The sequence below is a fragment of the Carcharodon carcharias genome, chromosome 22 (assembly GCF_017639515.1).
Source record: "Carcharodon carcharias isolate sCarCar2 chromosome 22, sCarCar2.pri, whole genome shotgun sequence".
In the NCBI taxonomy this organism is placed as follows: Eukaryota; Metazoa; Chordata; class Chondrichthyes; order Lamniformes; family Lamnidae; genus Carcharodon; species Carcharodon carcharias.
Window position 1 is genome coordinate 6,373,489 of NC_054488.1, and position 22,366 is coordinate 6,395,854.

Genomic DNA, 22,366 nt, shown 5'->3' on the forward strand with positions numbered 1-22,366 from the left:
TGAGTGTGTGTGTGCATGAGTGTGTGTGTGTGAGTGTGTGTGCGTGAGTGTGTGCGTGAGTGTGTGTGTGTGAGTGTAGGTGCGCGTTAGTGGGTGTGCATGAATGTGCATAGCAGTGTGTGTGCATGAGTGTGTGTGTGAGTGTGTGTGTATCAGTGTGTGTCCATGAGTGTGTGTGCATGAGTGTGTGTGCATGAGTGTGTGTGAATGTTTGTGTATGAGTGTGTGTGTGTGAGTGTGTGTGCGAGAGTGTGTGTATGAGTGTGTGTGTGTATGAGTGCGTGTGTGAGTGTGTGCATGAGTGTGTGTGCATGAGTGTGTGTGTATGAGTGTGTGTGTATGAGTGTGTATGTATGAGTGTGTGTGTGTGCGTGTGTGTGTATGAATGTGTGTGCATGAGTGTGTGTGCATGAGTGTGTGTGTATGAGTGTGTGTGTATGAGTGTGTATGTATGAGTGTGTGTGTGAGTCTGTGTGTGAGTGTGTGTGCACTTGTGTGTGTATCAGTGTGTGTACATGAGTGTGTGTGCATGAGTGTGTGTACGTGAGTGTGTGTGAGAATCTGTGAGTCTGAGTGTGTGTGTATGTGTGTGTGTATGAGTGTGTGTGTATGAGTGTGTGTATGAGTCTGTGTAAGAGTGTGTGTGTATGAGTGTGTGTGTATGAGTGTGTGTGTATGAGTGTGTGTGTATGAGTGTGTGTGTGAGTCTGTGTAAGAGTGTGTGTGTATGAGTGTGTGTGTATGAGTGTGAGTGTATGAGTCTGTGTAAGAGTGTGTGTGTATGAGTGTGTGTGTATGAGTGTGTGTATGAGTCTGTGTAAGAGTGTGTGTGTATGAGTGTGTGTGTATGAGTGTGAGTGTGAGTGTATGTGAAAGATGGAGTGGTTTCTTATTATTTTGGTTTAAGTGTAATAAGCTAATCTCTTTCTTTGTTAAACTCAACAAAGCCTGTCCGATTGGCTCTTGTATGATCACATAACTTACTGAATTGGTAAGTATATTATATGTGTGTGTGTGTGAGTGTGTGTGTGCATGAGTGTGTGTGCATGAGTGTGTGTGTGCGAGTGTGTGTGCGAGTGTGTGTGCATGAGTGTGTGTGCATGAGTGTGTGTGTGCGAGTGTGTGTGCGAGTGTGTGTGCATGAGTGTGTGTGTATGTGAGTATGAGTGTGTGTGAGTGTGTGTGTGTATGAGTGTGTGTGCATGAGTGTGTGTGTGTGAGTGTGTGTGTGTATGAGTGTGGGTGCATGAGTGTCTGTGTGAGTCTGTGTGCGTGAGTGTGCGTATGACTGTGTGTGTGTGTGCGCGCATATGTGTGTGTGTGTGAGTCTGCATGAGTGAGTGTGTGTATGACTCTGTGTGTGTGTGTGAGTCTGTGTGCAGGAGTGTGTGTGTGTGAGTTTTTGTGTGTGAGTCTGTGAGCTTAAGTGTGTGTGCGTGAGTGTGTGTGTATGAGTGAGTGTGTGTGCATGAGTGTGTGTGAGTCTGTGTGCGTGTGTGTGCGTGAGTGTTTGTGCGAGTGTGTGTGTGCATGAGTGTGTGTGTGCGTGAGTGTGTGTGTGTGTGCGAGTGTGTGTGCATGAGTGTGTGTGCATGAGTGTGTGTGCATGATTGTGTGAGTATGAGTGTGTGTGAGTGTGTGTATGACTCTGTGTGTGTGTGTGTGTGTGTGTGTGTGTGTGCGCGCGTATGTTTGTGTGTGTGAGTCTGTATGAGTGAGTGTGTGTATGACTCTGTGTGTGTGTGTGTTTGTGTGTGTGCGTGAGTCTGTGTGCAGGAGTGTGTGTGTGTGAGTTTGTGTGTGTGCGTCTGTGAGCTTAAGTGTGTGTGCGTGAGCCTGTGTGTATGAGTGAGTGTGTGCATGAGTGTGTGTGAGTCTGTGTGCGTGAGTGTGTGTGCGTGAGTGTTTGTGCGAGTGTGTGTGTGCGTGAGTGTGTGCGTGAGTGTGTGTGTGTGCGTGTGTGTGTGTGAGTGTGTGCACGTGAGTGTGTGTGTGTATGTGTGAGCGTGTGTGCATGAGTGTGTGTGTGTGCATGAGTGTGTGTGCATGAGTGTGTGTGCATGAGTGTGTGTGTGCATGAGTGTGTGTGTGCATGAGTGTGTGTGCATGCGTGTGTGTGCGTGAGTGTGTGCGTGAGTGTGTGTGTGTGAGTGTAGGTGCGTGTTAGTGGGTGTGCATGAATGTGCATAGCAGTGTGTGTGCATGAGTGTGTGTGTGAGTGTGTGTGTATCAGTGTGTGTCCATGAGTGTGTGTGCATGAGTGTGTGTGCATGAGTGTGTGTGAATGTTTGTGTATGAGTGTGTGTGTGTGTGAGTGTGTGTGCGAGAGTGTGTGTGTATGAGTGTGTGTGTATGAGTGCGTGTGTGAGTGTGTGCATGAGTGTGTGTGTATGAGTGTGTGTGTATGAGTGTGTATGTATGAGTGTGTGTGTGTGTGCGTGTGTGTGTATGAATGTGTGTGCATGAGTGTGTGTGTATGAGTGTGTGTGTATGAGTGTGTATGTATGAGTGTGTGTGTGAGTCTGTGTGTGTGTGTGTGCACTTGTGTGTGTATCAGTGTGTGTACATGAGTGTGTGTGCATGAGTGTGTGTACGTGAGTGTGTGTGAGAATCTGTGAGTCTGAGTGTGTGTGTATGTGTGTGTGTATGAGTGTGTGTGTATGAGTGTGTGTATGAGTCTGTGTAAGAGTGTGTGTGTAAGAGTGTGTGTGTATGAGTGTGTGTGTATGAGTGTGTGTGTATGAGTGTGTGTGTATGAGTGTGTGTATGAGTGTCTGTGTGAGTGTGTGTGTGAGTGTGTGTATGAGTGTGAGTGTGAGTGTATGTGAAAGATGGAGTGTTTTCTTATTATTTTGGTTTAAGTGTAATAAGCTAATCTCTTTCTTTGTTAAACTCAACAAAGCCTGTCCGATTGGCTCTTGTATGATCACAGCACTTACTGAATTGGTAAGTATATTATATGTGTGTGTGTGTGAGAGTGTGTGCATGAGTGTGTGTGCATGAGTGTGTGTGTATGGGTGTGTGCATGGGTGTGTGTGTGCAAGTGTGTGTGCGAGTGTGTGTGCATGAGTGTGTGTGCATGAGTGTGTGTGTATGAGTGTGTGTGTATGTGAGTATGAGTGTGTGTGAGTGTGTGTGAGTGTATGTGTGTATGAGTGTGTGTGCATGAGTGTGTGTGTGTGAGTGTGTGTGTGTGAGTGTGTGGGTGCATGAGTGTTTGTGTGAGTCTGCATGAGTGAGTGTGTGTATGACTCTGTGTGTGTGTGTTTGTGTGTGTGCGTGAGTGTGTGTGTGTGAGTCTGTGTGCAGGAGTGTGTGTGTGTGAGTTTGTGTGTGTGAGTCTGTGAGCTTAAGTGTGTGTGCGTGAGTTTGTGTGTATGAGTGAGTGTGTGTGCATGAGTGTGTGTGAGTCTGTGTGCGTGAGTGTGTGTGCGTGAGTGTGTGTGAGTCTGTGTGCGTGAGTGTGTGTGCGTGAGTGTTTGTGCGAGTGTGTGTGTGCATGAATGTGTGTGTGCATGAGTGTGTGTGTGTGTGCGTGAGTGTGTGTGTATGAGTGAGTGAGTGTGTGCATGAGTGTGTGTGAGTCTGTGTGCGTGAGTGTGTGTGTGCGTGAGTGTTTGTGCGAGTGTGTGTGTTCATGAGTGTGTGTGTGCATGAGTGTGTGTGTGTGAGTGTGTGCACGTGAGTGTGTGTGTGTGTATGTGTGTGTGTGTGCGTGAGTGTATGTGTGTGCATGAGTGTGTGTGCATGAGTGTGTGTGTGCGTGAGTGTGTGTGCGTGAGTGTGTGTGAGTGAGTGTGTGTGTGTGAGTGTGTGTGTATGAGTGTGTGTACGTGAGTGAGTGTGTGTGCGTGAGTGTGTGCGCATGAGTGTGTGTGTGAGTGTGTGTGTATCAGTGTGTGTTCATGAGTGTGTGTGCATGATTGTGTGTGCAGGAGTGTGTGTGAACATGTGTGTATGAGTGTGTGTGTGTGTGTGTGTGAGTGTGTGTGCATGAGTTTGTGTGTATGAGTGTGTGTGTATGAGTTCGTGTGTGAGTGTGTGCATGAGTGTGTGTGCATGAGTGTGTGTGTATGAGTGTGTGTGTATGAGTGTGTATGTATAAGTGTGTGTACGTGTGTGTGTGTGAGTCTGTGTGTGTGTGCATGAGTGTGTGTACGTGAGTGTGTGTGAGTGTGTGTGTGAGTCTGTGAGTCTGTGAGTGTGTGTGTGTGTGAGTGTGTGTGTGAGTGTGTGTGCATGGGTGTGTGTGTGCAAGTGTGTGTGCATGAGTGTGTGTGCATGAGTGTGTGTATGTGAGTGTGTGTGAGTGTGTGTGTGAGACTGTGAGTCTGTGAGAGTGTGTTTGTGAGTGTGTTTATGAGTGTGTGTATGAGTGTGTATGAGTGTGTGTGTATGAGTGTGTGCATGAGTCTGTGTAAGAGTGTGTGTGTATGAGTGTGTGTGTGTATGAGTGTGTATGTATGAGTGTGTGTGTGTGAGTCTGTGTGTGAGTGCGTGTGCGCGTGTGTGTATCAGTATGTGTACATCAGTGTGTGTGCATGAGTGTGTGTACATGAGTGTGTGTGAGTGTGTGTGTGAATCTGTGAGTCTGTGAGTGTGTGTGTATGAGTCTGTGTAAGAGTGTGTGTGTATGAGTGTGTGTGTATAAGTGTGTGTGCGTGAGTGTGTGTGCGTGAGTGTGTGTGCATGAGTGTGTGTGTATCAGTGTGAGAGTTTGTGAGTGTATGTGTGAGTGTGTGTGCGTGTGTGTGTATGAGTATGTGTACATGAGTGTGTGTGCATGAGTGTGTGTATGAGTGTGTGTGTATGAGTGTGTGTGTATGAGTGTGTGCATGAGTCTGTGTAAGAGTGTGTGTGTATGAGTGTGTGTGTATGAGTGTGTGTACGTGAGTGAGTGTGTGTGCGTGAGTGTGTGCGCATGAGTGTGTGTGTGAGTGTGTGTGTATCAGTGTGTGTTCATGAGTGTGTGTGCATGATTGTGTGTGCAGGAGTGTGTGTGAACATGTGTGTATGAGTGTGTGTGTGTGTGTGTGTGAGTGTGTGTGCATGAGTTTGTGTGTATGAGTGTGTGTGTATGAGTTCGTGTGTGAGTGTGTGCATGAGTGTGTGTGCATGAGTGTGTGTGTATGAGTGTGTGTGTATGAGTGTGTATGTATAAGTGTGTGTACGTGTGTGTGTGTGAGTCTGTGTGTGTGTGCATGAGTGTGTGTACGTGAGTGTGTGTAAGTGTGTGTGTGAGTCTGTGAGTCTGTGAGTGTGTGTGTGTGTGAGTGTGTGTGTGAGTGTGTGTGCATGGGTGTGTGTGTGCAAGTGTGTGTGCATGAGTGTGTGTGCATGAGTGTGTGTATGTGAGTGTGTGTGAGTGTGTGTGTGAGACTGTGAGTCTGTGAGAGTGTGTTTGTGAGTGTGTTTATGAGTGTGTGTATGAGTGTGTATGAGTGTGTGTGTATGAGTGTGTGCATGAGTCTGTGTAAGAGTGTGTGTGTATGAGTGTGTGTGTGTATGAGTGTGTATGTATGAGTGTGTGTGTGTGAGTCTGTGTGTGAGTGCGTGTGCGCGTGTGTGTATCAGTATGTGTACATCAGTGTGTGTGCATGAGTGTGTGTACATGAGTGTGTGTGAGTGTGTGTGTGAATCTGTGAGTCTGTGAGTGTGTGTGTATGAGTCTGTGTAAGAGTGTGTGTGTATGAGTGTGTGTGTATAAGTGTGTGTGCGTGAGTGTGTGTGCGTGAGTGTGTGTGCATGAGTGTGTGTGTATCAGTGTGAGAGTTTGTGAGTGTATGTGTGAGTGTGTGTGCGTGTGTGTGTATGAGTATGTGTACATGAGTGTGTGTGCATGAGTGTGTGTATGAGTGTGTGTGTATGAGTGTGTGTGTATGAGTGTGTGCATGAGTCTGTGTAAGAGTGTGTGTGTATGAGTGTGTGTGTATGAGTGTGTGTACGTGAGTGAGTGTGTGTGCGTGAGTGTGTGCGCATGAGTGTGTGTGTGAGTGTGTGTGTATCAGTGTGTGTTCATGAGTGTGTGTGCATGATTGTGTGTGCAGGAGTGTGTGTGAACATGTGTGTATGAGTGTGTGTGTGTGTGTGTGTGAGTGTGTGTGCATGAGTTTGTGTGTATGAGTGTGTGTGTATGAGTTCGTGTGTGAGTGTGTGCATGAGTGTGTGTGCATGAGTGTGTGTGTATGAGTGTGTGTGTATGAGTGTGTATGTATAAGTGTGTGTACGTGTGTGTGTGTGAGTCTGTGTGTGTGTGCATGAGTGTGTGTACGTGAGTGTGTGTAAGTGTGTGTGTGAGTCTGTGAGTCTGTGAGTGTGTGTGTGTGTGAGTGTGTGTGTGAGTGTGTGTGCATGGGTGTGTGTGTGCAAGTGTGTGTGCATGAGTGTGTGTGCATGAGTGTGTGTATGTGAGTGTGTGTGAGTGTGTGTGTGAGACTGTGAGTCTGTGAGAGTGTGTTTGTGAGTGTGTTTATGAGTGTGTGTATGAGTGTGTATGAGTGTGTGTGTATGAGTGTGTGCATGAGTCTGTGTAAGAGTGTGTGTGTATGAGTGTGTGTGTGTATGAGTGTGTATGTATGAGTGTGTGTGTGTGAGTCTGTGTGTGAGTGCGTGTGCGCGTGTGTGTATCAGTATGTGTACATCAGTGTGTGTGCATGAGTGTGTGTACATGAGTGTGTGTGAGTGTGTGTGTGAATCTGTGAGTCTGTGAGTGTGTGTGTATGAGTCTGTGTAAGAGTGTGTGTGTATGAGTGTGTGTGTATAAGTGTGTGTGCGTGAGTGTGTGTGCGTGAGTGTGTGTGCATGAGTGTGTGTGTATCAGTGTGAGAGTTTGTGAGTGTATGTGTGAGTGTGTGTGCGTGTGTGTGTATGAGTATGTGTACATGAGTGTGTGTGCATGAGTGTGTGTATGAGTGTGTGTGTATGAGTGTGTGTGTATGAGTGTGTGCATGAGTCTGTGTAAGAGTGTGTGTGTATGAGTGTGTGTGTATGAGTGTGTATGTATGAGTGTGTGTTTGTGAGTCTGTGAGTCTGTAAGTGTGTGTGTGTGTGTGAGTGTGTGTATGAGTGTGTGTGTATGAGTGTGTGTGTATGAGTGTGTGCATGAGTCTGTGTAAGAGTGTGTGTGTATGAGTGTGTGTGTATGAGTGTGTATGTATGAGTGTGTGTGTGTGAGTGTGTGTGTGAGTATGTGTGCGCGTGTGTGTGTATCAGTGTGTGTACATGAGTGTGTGTGCATGAGTGTGTGTACGTGAGTGTGCGTGAGTGTGCGTGTGAGTCTGTGAGTCTGTGAGTGTGTGTGTGTGAGTGTGTGTGTATGAGTGTATGAGTATGAGTGTGTGTATGAGTTTGTGTGTATGAGTGTGTGTATGAGTTTGTGTAAGAGATGGGTGTATGAGTGTGCGAGTATGAGTGTGTATGTATGAGTGTGTTTGTGAGTCTGTGTGTGAGTGTATGAGTGTGTGTGCATGGGTGTGTGTGTGCGAGTGTGTGTGCATGAGTGTGTGTACGTGAGTGTGTGTGAGTGTGTGTGTGAGTCTGTGAGTCTGTGAATGTGTGTGTGTGAGTGTGTTTATGACTGTGTGTGTATGAGTGTGTATGAGTGTGTGTGTATGAGTCTGTGTGTGAGTGTATGAGCGTGTGTGTATGTGAGTGTGTGTGTATGAGTCTGTGTAAGAGTGTGTGTGTATGAGTGTGTGTGTATAAGTGTGTTTGCGTGAGTGGGTGTGCGTGAGTGTGTGTGCATGAGTGTGTGTGTATCAGTGTGAGAGTTTGTGAGTGTATGTGTGAGTGTGTGTGCGTGTGTGTGTATGAGTGTGTGTACATGAGTGTGTGTGCATGAGTGTGTGTACGTGAGTGTGTGTGAGTGTGTGTGTGAGTCTGTGAGTCTGTGAGTGTGTGTGTGTGTGTGAGTGTGTGTGTGAGTGTGTGTGCATGGGTGTGTGTGTGTGAGTGTGTGTGCATGAGTGTGTGTGCATGAGTGTGTTTATGTGAGTGTGTGTGAGTGTGTGTGTGAGACTGTGAGTCTGTGAGTGTGTGTTTGTGAGTGTGTTTATGAGTGTGTGTGTATGAGTGTGTATGAGTGTGTGTGTATGAGTGTGTGTATGAGTCTGTGTAAGAGTGTGTGTGTATGAGTGTGTGTGTGTATGAGTGTGTATGTATGAGTGTGTGTGTGTGAGTCTGTGTGTGAGTGGGTGTGCGCGTGTGTGTGTATCAGTATGTGTACATCAGTGTGTGTGCATGAGTGTGTGTACATGAGTGTGTGTGATTGTGTGTGTGAATCTGTGAGTCTGTGAGTGTGTGTGTATGAGTCTGTGTAAGAGTGTGTGTGTATGAGTGTGTGTGTATAAGTGTGTGTGCGTGAGTGTGTGTGCGTGAGTGTGTGTGCATGAGTGTGTGTGTATCAGTGTGAGAGTTTGTGAGTGTATGTGTGAGTGTGTGTGCGTGTGTGTGTATGAGTATGTGTACATGAGTGTGTGTGCATGAGTGTGTGTATGAGTGTGTGTGTATGAGTGTGTGTGTATGAGTGTGTGCATGAGTCTGTGTAAGAGTGTGTGTGTATGAGTGTGTGTGTATGAGTGTGTATGTATGAGTGTGTGTTTGTGAGTCTGTGAGTCTGTGAGTGTGTGTGTGTGTGTGAGTGTGTGTATGAGTGTGTGTGTATGAGTGTGTGTGTATGAGTGTGTGCATGAGTCTGTGTAAGAGTGTGTGTGTATGAGTGTGTGTGTATGAGTGTGTATGTATGAGTGTGTGTGTGTGAGTGTGTGTGTGAGTATGTGTGCGCGTGTGTGTGTATCAGTGTGTGTACATGAGTGTGTGTGCATGAGTGTGTGTACGTGAGTGTGCGTGAGTGTGAGTGTGAGTCTGTGAGTCTGTGAGTGTGTGTGTGTATGAGTGTATGAGTATGAGTGTGTGTATGAGTTTGTGTGTATGAGTGTGTGTATGAGTTTGTGTAAGAGATGGGTGTATGAGTGTGTGAGTATGAGTGTGTATGTATGAGTGTGTTTTTGAGTCTGTGTGTGAGTGTATGAGTGTGTGTGCATGGGTGTGTGTGTGCGAGTGTGTGTGCATGAGTGTGTGTACGTGAGTGTGTGTGAGTGTGTGTGTGAGTCTGTGAGTCTGTGAATGTGTGTGTGTGAGTGTGTTTATGATTGTGTGTGTATGAGTGTGTATGAGTGTGTGTGTATGAGTCTGTGTGTGAGTGTATGAGTGTGTGTGTATGTGAGTGTGTGTGTATGAGTCTGTGTAAGAGTGTGTGTGTATGAAAGTGTGTGTATAAGTGTGTTTGCGTGAGTGGGTGTGCGTGAGTGTGTGTGCATGAGTGTGTGTGTATCAGTGTGAGAGTTTGTGAGTGTATGTGTGAGTGTGTGTGCGTGTGTGTACATGAGTGTGTGTACATGAGTGTGTGTGCATGAGTGTGTGTATGTGAGTGTGTGTGAGTGTGTGTGTGAGTCTGTGAGTCTGAGAGTGTGTGTGTGTCTGTGAGTGTGTGTATGAGTGTGTGTGTATGAGTGTGTGTGTATGAGTGTGCATGAGTCTGTGTAAGAGTGTGTGTATAAGTGTGTGTGTGTATGAGTGTGTATGTATGAGTGTGTGTGTGTGAGTGTGTGTGTGAGTGTGTGTGCGCGTGTGTGTGTATCAGGGTGTGTACATGAGTGTGTGTGCATGAGTGTGTGTACGTGAGTGTGCGTGAGTGTGTGTGTGAGTCTGTGAGTCTGTGAGTGTGTGTGTGTGTGAGTGTGTGTGTATGAGTGTGTGAGTATGAGTGTGTGTATGAGTTTGTGTGTATGAGTGTGTGTATGAGTCTGTGTAAGAGTTGTGTGTATGAGTGTGTGTGTATGAGTGTGTATGTATGAGTGTGTTTGTGAGTCTGTGTGTGAGTGTATGAGTGTGTGTGCATTGGTGTGTGTGTGCGAGTGTGTGTGCATGAGTGTGTGTGCATGAGTGTGTGTACGTGAGTGTGTGTGTGTTTGTGAGTCTGTGAGTCTGTGCGTGTGTGTGTGTGAGTGTGTTTATGAGTGTGTGTGTATGAGTGTGTATGAGTGTTTGTGTATGAGTGTGTGTATGAGTCTGTGTGTGAGTGTATGAGTGTGTGTGTATGAGTGTGTGTGTGAGTGTGTGCATGAGTGTGTGTGTATGAGTGTGTGTGTATGAGTGTGTATGTATGAGTGTGTGTATGTGAGTGTGTGTGTGTGTGAGTCTGTGAGTGTGTGAGTGTGCATGAGTGTGTGTACGTGAGTGTGTGTGAGTGTGTGTGTGAGTCTGTGAGTCTGTGAGTGTGTGTGTGTGTGTGAGTGTGTCTATGAGTGTGTGTGTATGAGTGTGTGTGTATGAGTGTGTGTATGAGTCTGTGTAAGAGTGTGTGTGTATGAGTGTGTGTGTATGAGTGTGTATGTATGAGTGTGTGTGTGTGAGTGTGTGTGAGTGTGTGTGCGCGTGTGTGTGTATCAGTGTGTGTACATGAGTGTGTGTGCATGAGTGTGTGTACGTGAGTGTGCGTGAGTGTGTGTGTGAGTCTGTGAGTCTGTGAGTGTGTGTGTGTGTGAGTGTGTGTGTATGAGTGTGTGAGTATGAGTGTGTGTATGAGTTTGTGTGTATGAGTGTGTGTATGAGTCTGTGTAAGAGTTGTGTGTATGAGTGTGTGTGTATGAGTGTGTATGTATGAGTGTGTTTGTGAGTCTGTGTGTGAGTGTATGAGTGTGTGTGTATGAGTGTGTGTACATGAGTGTGTGTGCATGAGTGTGTGTATGTGTGTGTGTGTGAGTGTGTGTGTGTCTGTGAGTCTGTGAGTGTGTGTGTGTGTGTGAGTGTGTGTATGAGTGTGTGTGTGTATGAGTGTGTGTGTATGAGTGTGTGCATGAGTGTGTGTGCGTGAGTGTGTGTGCATGAGTGTGTGTGTATCAGTGTGAGAGTTTGTGAGTGTATGTGTGAGTGTGTGTGCGTGTGTGTGTATGAGTATGTGTACATGAGTGTGTGTGCATGAGTGTGTGTACGTGAGTGTGTGTGAGTGTGTGTGTGAGTCTGTGAGTCTGTGAGTGTGTGTGTGTGTGAGTGTGTGTATGAGTGTGTGTGTATGAGTGTGTGTGTATAAGTGTGTGTGCGTGAGTGTGTGTGCATGAGTGTGTGTGTATCAGTGTGAGAGTTTGTGAGTGTATGTGTGAGTGTGTGTGCGTGTGTGTGTATGAGTATGTGTACATGAGTGTGTGTGCATGAGTGTGTGTACGTGAGTGTGTGTGAGTGTGTGTGTGAGTCTGTGAGTCTGTGAGTGTGTGTGTGTGTGTGAGTGTGTGTATGAGTGTGTGTGTATGAGTGTGTGTGTATAAGTGTGTGTGCGTGAGTGTGTGTGCGTGAGTGTGTGTGCATGAGTGTGTGTGTATCAGTGTGAGAGTTTGTGAGTGTATGTGTGAGTGTGTGTGCGTGTGTGTGTATGAGTATGTGTACATGAGTGTGTGTGCATGAGTGTGTGTACGTGAGTGTGTGTGAGTGTGTGTGTGAGTCTGTGAGTCTGTGAGTGTGTGTGTGTGAGTGTGTGTATGAGTGTGTGTGTCTGATTGTGTGTGTATGAGTGTGTGCATGAGTCTGTGTAAGAGTGTGTGTGTATGAGTGTGTGTGTATGAGTGTGTATGTATGAGTGTGTGTGTGTGAGAGTGTGTGTGAGTATGTGTGCGCGCGTGTGTGTATCAGTGTGTGTACATGAGTGTGTGTGCATGAGTGTGTGTACGTGAGTGTGCGTGAGTGTGTGTGTGAGTCTGTGAGTCTGTGAGTGTGTGTGTGTGTGAGTGTGTGTGTATGAGTGTGTGAGTATGAGAGTGTGTATGAGTTTGTGTGTATGAGTGTGTGTATGAGTCTGTGTAAGAGTTGTGTGTATGAGTGTGTGTGTATGAGTGTGTATGTATGAGTGTGTTTGTGATTCTGTGTGTGAGTGTATGAGTGTGTGTGCATGAGTGTGTGTGCATGAGTGTGTGTACGTGAGTGTGTGTGAGTGTGTGTGTGAGTCTGTGAGTCTGTGAGTGTGTGTGTGTGAGTGTGTTTATGATTGTGTGTGTATGAGTGTCTATGAGTGTGTGTGTGTATGAGTGTGTGTATGAGTCTGTGTGTGAGTGTATGAGTGTGTGTATGTGAGTGTGTGTGTATGAGTCTGTGTAAGAGTGTGTGTGTATGAGTGTGTGTGTATAAGTGTGTGTGCGTGAGTGTGTGTGTATCAGTGTGAGAGTTTGTGAGTGTATGTGTGAGTGTATGTGCGTGTGTGTGTATGAGTATGTGTACATGAGTGTGTGTGCATGAGTGTGTGTACGTGAGTGTGTGAGTGTGTGTGTGAGTCTGTGAGTCTGTGAGTGTGTGTGCGTGTGTGAGTGTGTGTATGAGTGTGTGTGTAAGAGTGTGTGTGTATGAGTGTGTGTGTATGAGTGTGTGCATGAGTCTGTGTAAGAGTGTGTGTGTATGAGTGTGTGTGTATGAGTGTGTATGTATGAGTGTGTGTGAGTGTGTGTGTGAGTATGTGTGCGCGTGTGTGTGTATCATTATGTGTACATGAGTGTGTGTGCATGAGTGTGTGTACGTGAGTGTGCGTGAGTGTGTGTGTGAGTCTGTGAGTCTTTGTGTGTGTGTGTGTGTGAGTGTGTGTGTATGAGTGTGTGAGTATGAGTGTGTGTATGAGTTTGTGTGTATGAGTGTGTGTATGAGTCTGTGTAAGAGTTGTGCGTATGAGTGTGTGTGTATGAGTGTGTATGTATGAGTGTGTTTGTGAGTCTGTGTGTGAGTTTATGAGTGTGTGTGTATGCGTCTGTGTGTGTGTGTGTGAGTGTGTGTGTATGAGTGTATGAGTGTGTGTATGAGTGTGTGAGTGTGTGTGTATGAGTGTATGAGTGTGTGAGTATGTGTGTGAGTGTGTGTGTATCAGTGTGAGAGTTTGTGAGTGTATGTGTGAGTGTGTGTGCGTGTGTGTGTATGAGTGTGTGTACATGAGTGTGTGTGCATGAGTGTGTGTACGTGAGTGTGTGTGAGTGTGTGTGTGGGTGTGTGAGTCTGTGAGTGTGTGTGAGTGTGTGAGTCTGTGAGTGTGTGTGTGTGTGTGAGTGTGTGTGTGAGTGTGTGTGTATGAGTGTGTGTGTATGAGTGTGCATGAGTCTGTGTAAGAGTGTGTGTGTAAGAGTGTGTGTGTATGAGTGTGTATGTATGAGTGTGTGTGTGAGAATGTGTGTACGTGAGTGTGCGTGAGTGTGTGTGTGAGTCTGTGAGTCTGTGAGTGAGTGTGTGTGTGAGTGTGTGTGTATGAGTGTGTGAGTATGAGTGTGTGTATGAGTTTGTGTGTATGAGTGTGTGTATGAGTCTGTGTAAGAGGTGTGTCTATGAGTGTGTGTGTATGAGTGTGTATGTATGAGTGTGTTTGTGAGTCTGTGTGTGAGTGTATGAGTGCATTGGTGTGTGTGTGCGAGTGTGTGTGCATGAGTGTGTGTGCATGAGTGTGTGTACGTGAGTGTGTGTGAGTGTGTGTGTGAGTCTGTGAGTCTGTGAGTGTGTGTGTGTGAGTGTGTTTATGAGTGTGTGCGTATGAGTGTGTATGAGTGTGTGTGTATGAGTGTGTGTATGAGTCTGTGTGTGAGTATCTGAGTATGTGTGTATGAGTGTGTGTGTGAGTGTGTGCATGAGTGTGTGTGTATGACTGTGTGTGTATGAGTGTGTGTGCATGAGTGTGTGTACGTGAGTGTGTGTGAGTGTGTGTGTGAGTCTGTGTGTCTGTGAGTGTGTGTGTGTGTGAGTGTGTGTATGAGTGTGTGTGCATGAGTGTGTGTGAGTCTGTGTTCGTGAGTGTGTGTGAGTGTGTGTGCGTGAGTGTGTGTGCGAGTGTGTGTGTGCATGAGTGTGCGTGATTGTGTGTGTGTGCGTGTGTGTGTGTGCGTGAGTGTGTGTGTGTGTGTCTGTTTGCGTGAGTGTGTGTGTGTGCGCATGAGTGTGTGTGCATGAGTGTGTGTGCATGAGTGTGTGTGTGCGTGAGTATGTGTGCGTGAGTGTGTGTGCGTGAGTGTGTGTGTATCAGTGCGTGTGTGTGTGCGTGAGTGTGTGTTTGTGAGTGTGTGTGTGTGAGTGTGTGCGCGTGAGTGTGTGTGTGTGTGCGTGAGTGAGTGTGTGTGTGTGTGCGTGAGTGTGTGTGCATGAGTGTGTTGTTTGTGTGAGCGTGTCTGCGCTAGTGGGTGTGCATGAGTGTGTATCAGTGAGTGTGCATGATTGTGTGTGTGAGTGTGAATGAGTGTGTGTGTATGAGTGTGTGTATGAGTGTGTATGAGTGTGTATATATGAGTGTGTATATGATTGTGAGTGCGTGAGTGTGTGTGTGTGTGTGTGTGCATGAGTGTGTGCGCGTGAGTGTGTGTGTGTGTGCGTGAGTGAGTGTGTGTGTGTGTGTGTGTGAGTGTGTGTGCATGAGAGTGTGTGCATGAGTGTGGGTGCGTGAGTGTGTGTGAATAAGTGTTGTTTGCGTGAGCGTGTCTGCGCTAGTGGGTGTGCATGAGTGTGTATCAGTGAGTGTGCATGATTGTCTGTGTGAGTGTGTGTGTATCAGTGTGTGCATGAGTGTGTGTGTGAGTGTGTGTGTGCGTGCATGTGTGTGTGTGCATGAGTGAGTGTGTATGAGTGAGTGTGTGTACGTGAGTGTGTGTGCGTGAGTGTGTGTGTATGAGTGTGTGTGCGTGAGTGTGTTTGTGTTAGTGGCTGTGCATGAGTGTGTGTATCAGTGTGTGTGCATGATTGTGTGTGTGAGTATGTGTCTGAGTGTGTGTGTATGAGTGTGTGTGTATGAGTGTGTGTGTATGAGTGTGTGAGCATGAGTGTGTTTGTATGAGTGTGTGTGTATGAGTGTGGGTATGAGTGTGTGTGTATGAGTGTGTGTGTATGGGAGTGTGTGTGTATGAGTGTGTGTATATGGGTGTGTGTATATGGGTGTGTGTATATGGGTGTGTGTGTATGAGTGCGTGTGTGAGTGCATGCGTGAGTGTGTGTGTATGAGTGTGTGTGTATGAGTGTGTGTGTGTGTTTGAATGAGTGTGTGTGTGAATGAGTGTGTGTGTATGAGTGTATTTGTGAGTCTGTGTGAGTGTATGAGTGTGTGTGTATGAGTGTGTGTGTGAGTGTGTGTGCATGAGTGTGTGTGTGCGAGTGTGTGTGCGAGTGTGTGTGCATGAGTGTGCATGAGTGCGTGTGTGTGAGTGTGTGTGTGAGTGTGGGTGTATGAGTGTGTGTGTATGAGTGTGTGTGTATGAGTGTGTGTGTGAATGTGTGTGTGAGTGTGTTTCTGAGTGTGTGTGTGTATGAGTGTGTGTATGAGTGTGTGTGTGATTGTGTGTGTGAGTCTGTGTGTGAGTCTGTGTGTGAGTCTGTGTGTGTCTGTGTGTGAGTCTGTGTGTGTGTGTGAGTGTGTGTATGAGTGTGTGTATGAGTGTGTGTATGAGTGTGAGTGTATGAGTGTGAGTGTATGAGTGTGTGTATGAGTGTGTGTATGAGTGTGTGTATGAGTGTGAGTGTATGAGTGTGAGTGTATGAGTGTGTGTGTGTGAGTGTGTGTGTGAGTGTGTGTGTGAGTGTATGTGAAAGATGGAGTGTTTTCTTATTATTTTGGTTTAAGTGTAATAAGCTAATCTCTTTCTTTGTTAAACTCAACAAAGCCTATCCGATTGGCTCTTGTATGATCACAGCACTTACTGAATTGGTAAGTATATTATATGTGTGTGTTTGTGTGAGTGTGTGTGCATGAGTGTGTGTATGAGTGTGTGTGTGCAAGTGTGTGTGCGTGTGTGTGTGCATGAGTGTGTGTGCATGAGTGTGTGTTTATGAGTGTGTGTATGAGTGTGCATGAGTGTGTGTGTGTGTGAGAGTGTGTGTGCGTGAGTGTGTGTGAGTATGTGTGTGTGAGTGTGTGTGTATGAGTGTGTGTGTATGAGTGTGTGTGTGTGTGTTTCTGAGTGTGTGTGTGTGAGTGTGTGTGTATGAGTGTGCGTGTGATTGTGTGTGTATGCCTCTGTGTGTGTGTATGAGTGTGTGTATGACTGTGTGTATGAGTGTGTGTGTATATATTTGTGTGTATGAGTGTGTGTATGACTGTGTATATGAGTGTGTGTGTATGGGTGTGTATGTATGAGTGTGTATGTATGAGTGTGTGTGTGAGTATGTGTGTGTATGGGTGTGTGTGTATGATTGTGTGTATGAATGTGTGAATGAGTGTGTGTGTGTGTATGAGTGTGTGTATGAGTGTGTGTATGAGTGTGTGAATGAGTGTATGTGTGAATGAGTGTGTGTGTGACTGAGTGTGTGTGTATGTGTGTGCGTGTGTGTTTATGAGTGTGTGTATGAGTGTGTGTGTGAGTGTGTGTGTATGAGTGTGTGTGTATGAGTGTGTGTGTGATTGTGTGTGTATGAGTGTGTGTGTGTATATTTGTGTGTATGAGTGTGTGTATGAGTGTGTGTATGGGTGTGTATGTATGAGTGTGTATGTATGAGCGTATGTGTGAGTGTGTGTGTGTATGAGTGTGTGTGTATGGGTGTGTGTGTATGAGTGTGTGTATGAGTGTGTGTATGAGTGTGTGTGTGTATGAGTATGTGAATGAGTGTGTGTATGAGTGTGTGAATGAGTGTGTGTGTGAATGAGTGTGTGTGAGACTGAGTGTGTGTGTATGTGTGTGAGTGTGTGTGTATGAGTGTGTTTATGAGTGTGTGTGTATATATGTGTGTGTATGAGTGTGTGTATGACTGTGTGTATGAGTGTGTATGTATGAGTGTGTATTTATGAGCGTGTGTGTGTGTGTGTATGGGTGTACGGGTGTGTGTGTATGAGTGTGTGTGTATGAGTGTGTGTGTATGAGTGTGTGTGTATGAGTTTGTGTGTGAGTCTGTGAGTGTGTGTGTCTGAGTGTGTTCGTGTGAGTGTGTGTGTGTGTGTGTGTATGAGTGTGTGTATGAATTTGTGTGTATGAGTGTGTGTGTATGAGTGTGTGTATGAATTTGTGTGTATGAGTGTGTGTGTGAGTGTGTGTGTGAGTGTGAGTGTATGTGAAAGATGGAGTGTTTTCTTATTATTTTGGTTTAAGTGTAATAAGCTAATCTCTTTCTTTGTTAAACTCAACAAAGCCTGTCCGATTGGCTCTTGTATGATCACAGCACTTACTGAATTGGTAAGTATATTATATGTGTGTGTGTGTGAGTGTGTGTATGAGTGTGTGTGTATGAGTGTGTATATGAGTGTGTGTGCATGAGTGTTTGTGCATAAGTGTGCATGTATCAGTGTTAATGTTTGTGAGTGGGTGTGTGAGTGTGTGTGCTTGTGTGTTTGTATGAGTGTTTGTGCATGAGTGTGTTTGTATGAGTGTGTGTACATGAGTGTGTGTGTGTATGAGTGTGTGTACATGAGTGTTTGTGTGATTCTGTGCGCGAGTCTGTGTGTGCATGAGTGTGTGTGTGCATGAGTGTGTGTGCATGAGTGTGTGTGCATGAGTGTGTGTGCATGAGTGTGCATGTATCAGTGTGAGTGTTTGTGAGTGTGTGTGTGAGTGTGTGTATGAGTGTGTGTATGAGTGTGTGAATGAGTGTATGTGTGAATGAGTGTGTGTGTGACTGAGTGTGTGTGTATGTGTGTGCGTGTGTGTGTATGAGTGTGTTTATGAGTGTGAGTGTGAATGTATGTGAAAGATGGAGTGGTTTCTTATTATTTTGGTTTAAGTGTAATTGGTAAGTATATTATATGTGTGTGTTTGTGTGAGAGTGTGTGCATGAGTGTGTGTGTGCAAGTGTGTGTGCGTGTGTGTGTGCATGAGTGTGTGTGCATGAGTGTGTGTTTATGAGTGTGTATGAGTGTGCATGACAGTGTGTGTGTGAGTGTGTGTGCGTGAGTGTGTGTGAGTATGTGTGTGTGAGTGTGTGTGTAAGTGTGTGTGTATGAGTGTGTGTGTATGAGTGTGTGTGTGTGTGTTTCTGAGCGTGGGTGTGTGAGTGTGTGTGTATGAGTGTGTGTGTGATTGTGTGTGTATGGGTTTGTGTGTGTGTATGAGTGTGTGTGTGTATATTTGTGTGTATGGGTGTGTGTATGACTGTGTGTATGAGTGTGTGTGTATGGGTGTTTATGTATGAGTGTGTATGTATGAGTGTATGTGTGAGTGTGTGTGTGTATGAGTGTGTGTATGAGTGTGTGTGTATGGGTGTGTGTGTATGAGTGTGTGTATGAGTATGTGAATTAGTATGTGTGTGTATGAGTGTGTGAATGAGTGTGTGTGTGAATGAGTGTGTGTGTGACTGAGTGTGTGTGTATATGTATGAGTGTGTGTGTATGAGTGTGTGTGTGAGTGTGTGTATGAGTGTGTGTGTATATATGTGTGTGTATGAGTGTGTGTATGACTGTGTGTATGAGTGTGTATGTATGAGTGTGTATGTATGAGTGTGTGTGTGTATGGGTGTACGGGTGTGTGTGTATGTGTGTGTGTGTATGAGTGTGTGTATGAGTGTGTGTGTATGAGTTTGTTTGTGAGTCTGTGTGAGTGTGTGTCTGTGTGTGTGTGTATGAGTGTGTGTGTATGAGTGTGTGTATGAATTTGTGTGTATGAGTGTGTGTGTGAGTGTGTGTGTGTGTGTATGAGTGTGAGTGTGAGTGTATGTGAAAGATGGAGTGGTTTCTTATTATTTTGGTTTAAGTGTAATAAGCTAATCTCTTTCTTTGTTAAACTCAACAAAGCCTGTCCGATTGGCTCTTGTATGATCACAGCACTTACTGAATTGGTAAGTATATTATATGTGTGTGTTTGTGTGAGAGTGTGTGCATGAGTGTGTGTGTATGGGTGTGTGCATGAGTGTGTGTGTATGGGTGTGTGTATGAGTGTGGTTATGAATGAGTTGTATGAGTGTGTATATGAGTGTGTGTGCATGAGTGTTTGTGCATAAGTGTGTGTGCCTGAGTGTGTGTGCATGAGTGTGTGTGCATGAGTGTGCATGTATCAGTGTTAATGTTTGTGAGTGTGTGTATGAGTGTGTGTGCTTGTGTGTTTGTATGAGTGTGTGTATGTGAGTGTGTGTACGTGAGTGTGTGTACATGAGTGTGTGCATGAGTGTGTGTGTATGAGTGTTTGTGCATGGGTGTGTTTGTATGAGTGTGTGCCTGAGTGTGTGTGTATGAGTGTGTGTACATGAGTGTGTGTGTGATTCTGTGCACGTGAGTCTGTGTGTGCATGAGTGTGTGTGCATGAGTGTGTGTGCATGAGTGTGCATGTATCAGTGTGAGTGTTTGTGAGTGTGTGTGAGTGTGTGTGCTTGTGTGTGTGTGTATGAGTGTGTGTGCATGCGTGTGTGTGTATGAGTGATTGTGCATGAGTGTGTATGTATGAGTGTGTGCCTGATTGTGTGTGTATGAGTTTGTTTGCATGAGTGTGTGTGTGATTCTGTGTGCGTGAGTCTGTGTGTGCGTGTGTGTGTGTGCATGAGTGTGTGTGAGTGTGACTGTGTGTATGAGTGAGTGTGTGTGCGTGACTGTGTGTGAGTCTGTGTACGTGAGTGTGTGTGAGTCTGTGTGCATGAGTGTGTGTGTGGGAGTGTGTGCGCGTGAGTGTGTGTGTGCATGAGTGTGTGTATGAGTGTCTGTATGAGTGTGTGTACGTGAGTGTGTGTGTATGAGTATGAGTGTGTGTGTGTGTGTGTGAGTGTGTGTGTATGAGTGTGTTTATGTTTGTGTGTGTGAGTATGTGTGTGTGTTTGTGCATGAGTGTGTGTATCAGTGTGTGTGCATGAGTGTGTGTGTATGAGTGTGTGTGCATGAGTGTGTGTGCATGAGTGTGTGTGCATGAGTATTTGTGTGAGTGTGTGTGTGTGAGTGTGTATGTGTATGAGTGTGTGCTTATGAATGTGTGTGTGTGAGTGGGTTGTGAGTGTGTGTGTATGAGTGTGTATGTGTATGAGTGTGTGTGTATGAGTGTGTGTGTGTATGAGTGTGTTTGTATGAGTGTGTGTGTGTGTGTGTATGAGTGTGTGTGCGAGAGTGTGTGTGTGTCTGTGTGCGTGAGTGTGTGTGTGAGTCTGTGTGCGTGGGTGTGTGTATGAGTGTGTGTGTGTGTGTGAGTGTGTGTGTGTGTATGAGTGTGTGTATGAGTGTGTGTTTACGAGTGTGTGTACATGAGTGTGTGTACATGAGTGTGTGTACGTGAGTCTGCGTACGTGAGTGTGTGTACGTGAATGTGTGTGTGCATGAGTATGAGTGTGTTTGTGTGTGTGTGTGAGTGTGTGAGTATGAGTGTGTCTGTTTATGAGTGTGTGTAAGAGTGTGTGTGTATGGTTGTGTGTGTATCAGTGTGTGTATATGCGTGTGTATATGAGTGCGTGTATGAGTGTGTATGTATGAGTGTGTGTGTGAGTCTGTGTGTGAGTGTGTGTGTATATGTATGAGTGTGTGTGTGTGTATGAGTGGGTGTGTGTATGAGTGCGTCTGTGAGTGTGTGTGTATGGGTGTGTGTATGAGTGCGTGTGTGAGTGTGTGTGTGTATGACTGTGTGTGTATGAGTGTGTGTATATGAGTGTGTGTGTATGAGTCTGTGTGAATGAGTGTGTGTGTACGGGTGTGTGTGTATGGGTGTGCGTGTATGAGTGTGTGTATATGCGTGTGTATATGAGTGTGTGTATGAGTGTGTATGTATGAGTGTGTGTGTGAGTCTGTGTGTGAGTGTGTGTGTGTGTATGTATGAGTGTGTGTGTGTGTATGAGTGGGTGTGTGTATGAGTGCGTCTGTGAGTGTGTGTGTATGGGTGTGTGTATGAGTGCGTGTGTGAGTGTGTGTGTGTATGACTGTGTGTGTATGAGTGTGTGTATATGAGTGTGTGTGTATGAGTCTGTGTGAATGAGTGTGTGTGTACGGGTGTGTGTGTATGGGTGTGCGTGTATGAGTGTATGTATGAGTGTGTGTGTATGAGTGTGTGTGTGTATGAGTGTGTATATATGAGTGTGTGTGTATGAGTGTGTGTGTGAGTCTGTGAGTGTGTGTGTCTGAGTGTGTTTGTGTGAGCGTGTGTGAGTGTGCGTGTATGAATGTGTGTGTATGAGTGTGTGTGTGTTTGAATGAGTGTGTGTGTGAATGAGTGTGTGTGTATATGAGTGTGTGCGTATGAATGTGTGTGTGTGTGTGTGGTGTGAGTGTGTGTGTATGAGTGTGTGTGTATGAGCGTGTGTGTATGAGTGTGTGTATGAGTGTGTGTGTATGATTGTGTGTGTGAGTATGTGTGTGTGTGACTGTGTGTGTATGTGTGTGTATGAGTGTGTATATGATTGTGTGTATGAGTGTGTGTGTGTGTGAGTGTGTGTGTATAAGTGTGTGTGTGTGAGTGTGTGTGTATGAGTGTGTGTGTATGAGTGTGTGTGTGTGAGTTTGTGAGTGTGTGTGCATGAGTGTGTGTGCATGAGTGTGTGTGCATGAGTGTGCATGTATCAGTGTGAGTGTTTGTGAGTGTGTGTGTGAGTGTGTGTGCTTGTGTGTGTGTATGAGTGTGTGTGCATGTGTGTGTGTACGTGAGTGTGTGTACGTGAGTGTGTGTACGTGAGTGTGTGCATGAGTGTGTGTGTATGAGTGATTGTGCATGAGTGTGTTTGTATGAGTGTGTGCCTGATTGTGTGTGTATGAGTGTGTGTGCATGAGTGTGTTTGTGATTCTGTGTGTGTGAGTCTGTGTGTGCGTGAGTGTGTGTACATGAGTGTGTGTGTGTGTGACTGTGTGTATGAGTGAGTGTGTGTGCGTGACTGTGTGTGAGTCTGTGTACGTGAGTGTGTGTGAGTCTGTGTGCATGAGTGTGTGTGTGGGAGTGTGTGCGCGTGAGTGTGTGTGTGCATGAGTGTGTGTATGAGTGTCTGTATGAGTGTGTGTACGTGAGTGTGTGTGTATGAGTATGAGTGTGTGTGTGTGTGAGTGTGTGTGTATGAGTGTGTGTATGTTTGTGTGTGTGTGTGTGTGTGTGTGTGTTTGTGTGAGTGTGTGTATGAGTGTGTGTGTGTGAGTGTGTGTTTGAGTGTGTATGAGTGTGTGTGTGTGAGTGTGTATGAGTGTGTGTGTGTACGACTGTGTGTGTGAGTGTGTGTGTTTTTGTGCATGAGTGTGTGTATCAGTGTGTGTGGATGAGTGTGTGTGCATGAGTGTGTGTGTATGAGTGTGTGTGCATGAGTGTGTGTGCATGAGTGTGTGTGCATGAGTATTTGTGTGAGTGTGTGTGTGTGAGTGTGTGTGTATGAGTGTGTGCTTATGAATGTGTGTGTGTGAGTGGGTTGTGAGTGTGTGTGTATGAGTGCGTGTGTATGAGTGTGTGTGTATGAGTGTGTTTGTATGAGTGTGTGTGTATGTGTGTGTATGAGTGTGTGTGTGAGA